This window comes from Gekko japonicus, unplaced genomic scaffold (assembly GCF_001447785.1).
Source record: "Gekko japonicus isolate JY-2015 unplaced genomic scaffold, Gekko_japonicus_V1.1 scaffold2038, whole genome shotgun sequence".
Lineage (NCBI taxonomy): Eukaryota > Metazoa > Chordata > Lepidosauria > Squamata > Gekkonidae > Gekko > Gekko japonicus.
In genome coordinates, this window is record NW_015168716.1 from 292,293 (window position 1) to 295,033 (window position 2,741).

Sequence of the window (2,741 nt, forward strand, 5' to 3'; positions counted from 1 at the left end):
CACACCCACCTTTTGCTTCTTATTCTGTTTACCTTGTTTGTTGTCCAAACCCAGGGCCTTTTTTTGTAGCAGGGACTCCTTTCATGTTAGGCTACACACACCTAATGTAGCTAATCCTAATGAGTTTCTGCCTATTGTGCTAATGAGTTCCTGCTAGGCGTAGCCAACTCAGGAGCCAGCCGGAACTCTGTTCCTGTGCGTTCGTGCCCAAAAATAGCCCTGACTATAACTACTGCCAGTGATGCTCCTTATACTAATGTACTAATTCTGTGATGCTCAGAGAATCATTGGCATGCACAGAATCGATGTGGCTTTCAGGGTTTCTCGGGTGCTTTCAAAAGCAAGCTAAAACCCACAGGGGCTAGTCTGCCGGAGCAGTGGTGAGAATGAGTCCTTAAATTCTTTCCCATTTGTGAAGGGTTTCTTGCTCCATGTTAAGCATAAATTTCCCTTTTTCACTGAGAAGCGAGTGCACTCGCATTCCAGGATTAGAGGGCTGAAAATGTAGCTCTGCTAAGTCATCCCAACTCTGTACATTCTGCATGCAAAGAGGAGAGCAGGACTGTGCGTACTGACCCTGACCCTGGACATACAACCATCTACAATGAGGCCTGTGCACAGAGGTCAATTCGGGGGGGATCGCGGGGGATCGCAGTTCCCCCGGGTGAGGTGCGGGGGATGGGGCACACGACGAAGCCCTGCCCCCCGCTTCCAGCCCTCATTTAGCCAGGAGGAGGCAGGAGAAGAGGGAGGGTAAGTTGCTTCCTCCCCGCCTCTCCCCACCCCTGCCTGCCTGGGGCCAGGGAGGGCCTTGGCGGGGCTTCCTCGCACTCCCGCTGGCCTTGCAGGTCCATCGCCGGGCCCCTGATGTCAGGGGGTGTGGCATATGCTAATGAGTTATGCTAATGAGTTCCCCTAGCTCTTTTTCTACGAAATGACCCCTGTTCAGGCCTACCACACTTCACTCAAGGTCTTCTCAGAGTGTGGCCCCGTTTTCATCAGAAAAGGTTTGCGAACTCTCTCCAGCTGAGGATGACCTTGAACATTTTCTACCAGCGTCTCACCTGCAGGAGTTCACTCGCTGGCTGCTGATGCTTCTCCTCCATCTCCCGGATGAGGCTTTCGAGAGAGGAGAGTCCCTCAGAGAGTCTGACCAGGTGCTCATCCCTTTCTCTTGCTACCGCCTTCTCCACCTCTTCTATCTCAGCCAGCAGACAGTTTTCTTGTACTATCAGCCACTGGTGTAGACTTCTGAAGTCAGCTGCTGTCTCTTGTCTCATTGATTCCATCATTTTCTGGAAGGCAGGAAGGCAGGAAGGCAGGAAGGCAGGCAGGCAGGCAGGAAGGAAGGAAGGAAGGAAGGCCATTGTCAGGGAGAAGGGATCTTAATCCTACCTTCTCTCAGGTTTTCCTACCAAAGCTGCCCCTCTGCACCGTTTTACCATCTGCATTTTTTGTGTATATCATAGAAATCAGGGACATACACACATTTTTTTTGCAAAAAAAGTGAAGTGATAAATGCGTTAAAAGACTCTCCTCTTTAATCTCCAGGAGAAAAGGGAATACGACATGTAGTTGGGCTCTTAGAATGACTTTTGATTAGTATTTTTTGTGACAGACCAGACCACTCTCAATTGGCAGATAACCATTGTGAGGACTGGGACTACCTACCGCCTTCTCCACCTCTTCTATCTCAGCCAGCAGACAGTTTTCTTGTACTATCAGCCACTGGTGTAGACTTCTGAAGTCAGCTGCTGTCTCTTGTCTCATTGATTCCATCATTTTCTGGAAGGCAGGAAGGCAGGAAGGCAGGAAGGCAGGCAGGCAGGCAGGAAGGAAGGAAGGAAGGAAGGCCATTGTCAGGGAGAAGGGATCTTAATCCTACCTTCTCTCAGGTTTTCCTACCAAAGCTGCCCCTCTGCACCGTTTTACCATCTGCATTTTTTGTGTATATCATAGAAATCAGGGACACACACACATTTTTTTTGCAAAAAAAGTGAAGTGATAAATGCGTTAAAAGACTCTCCTCCTTAATCTCCAGGGGAAAAGGAATACCACATGTAGTTGGGCTCTTAGAATGAATTTTGATTAGTATTTTTGGTGACAGACCAGACCACTCTCAATTGACAGATAACCATTGTGAGGACTGGGACTACCTTGCGGTTTTGGACTCTGCCTGCATTTGGTACATTGTTTTCTGAGATATTAGTCCCAGTTCGTGTTGACTTCCAGCAGATGGGGCACTTACCAGCAATTCTTGGCTATCAGCTTCAGCATGTGCTCTATGTACCAGAATTTTCTCCCTTTCAGTCCTCAAAGTCTCCAGGCAGTTGAAGATCTTATCCTTAAGGGGGGGGGAAATTAGAAAACCTCAGTTTTTTTGTTTTTTTGGTTTCACTATATATATGCATTAAAAAACTATAAAATCAGGGAAAAAGAGAAAGAGTTCGTTGAAATTATGCATGTAGCTCCATTCCCTGCCCTGCATGGTCTTCCATATGTGTGAGTTTGGGGGGGTCACTCAGTTCCCTGGAAGCCTCTATATCAGGGGTCCCCAACCTTTGGTTGCCTCTGGGCACCTTTGGAATTCTGACACAGGGAGGTGAGCACAGTCCCAAAATGCCCGATAGAGGAGGTGGAGCCAAGTCCAAAATGGCTGCCACAGGAAGCCAGTTTGGTGTAGTGGTTAAGTGCGCAGACTCTAATCTGGGAGAACCAGGTTTGATTCCCCACTCCTCCAC